Here is a 900-nt window from a genome sequence, read left to right on the forward strand (position 1 = left end):
TAATTTAAATCAATTACTAAGACAAACACACAGACACCCTAAAGAAATTAGAACACATATTAATACTCATATAAAAAAAAATAGTATCGTATCGTTATACTATTTAAAATAAGATAATGAGAAATTGGGGTGTTACATTTCTCCCCCTGTTGAAGAAAATTTCGTCCTCGAAATTTACCTGACAAGAACAGTTCTGGATAAGAATCGCGCATCTGGCTTTCGACCTCCCACGTAGCACTTTCGCTAGTAGCACCTCCCCAGACAACCTTAACCAATGAAATCGTCTTACCCCTTAATCCTTTGGTCTTTTGGTCCTCGATCCGTAGCGGTAAGGTCTCAAAAGTTAGATTCTCTTTTATTTGACCTTGTCTGACTCAATCACGTGCGAAGGATCGAAAATGTACTTGCGAAGTTGGGACAAATGAAAGACACTATGAAGATTAGAAAGAGAAGGAGGTAACGCGATATGATATGCCACATTACCGACACGTTTAAGAATCTGGTAGGGTCCTATAAACCGAGGAGTAAGCTTTCGCATTTTTAATGCCTGACCAACCCCAGTCGTTGGAGTAACTCTCAGAAATACATGATCACCTTCTTGAAATTCGAGGTTTTTCTTTCTTTTATCATGGTAACTCTTTTGCCTACTTTGAGATGCTCTCATCTTTTCCTGAATCATTTTTACTTTATCCGTAGTTTGTTGAACAATCTCAGGTCCTAACACAAGGTTCTCTCACCCGTCTCAAACCAACACAGAGGGGTCCTACATCTTCTCCCATACAACGCCTCAAAAGGGGCCATTCCAATGCTAGAGTGGAAGCTATTGTTATAGGTAAACTCTATAAGTGGCAAAAAGCTATCCCAACTTCCATTTTGTTCCAACAAACAAGCTCTCAACAA

The 900-nt window shown here is 39.3% G+C and overlaps 1 pseudogene; it reads right to left on the bottom strand.

Annotated features, from left to right (window-relative positions):
- Window positions 1-178: 178 nt before the first annotated feature.
- LOC140919140 (uncharacterized) lies at window positions 179-664 on the bottom strand (annotated as a pseudogene).
- Window positions 665-900: the final 236 nt, after the last annotated feature.

This window comes from Cicer arietinum, unplaced genomic scaffold, assembly GCF_000331145.2.
Source record: "Cicer arietinum cultivar CDC Frontier isolate Library 1 unplaced genomic scaffold, Cicar.CDCFrontier_v2.0 Ca_scaffold_2719_v2.0, whole genome shotgun sequence".
NCBI lineage: Eukaryota > Viridiplantae > Streptophyta > Magnoliopsida > Fabales > Fabaceae > Cicer > Cicer arietinum.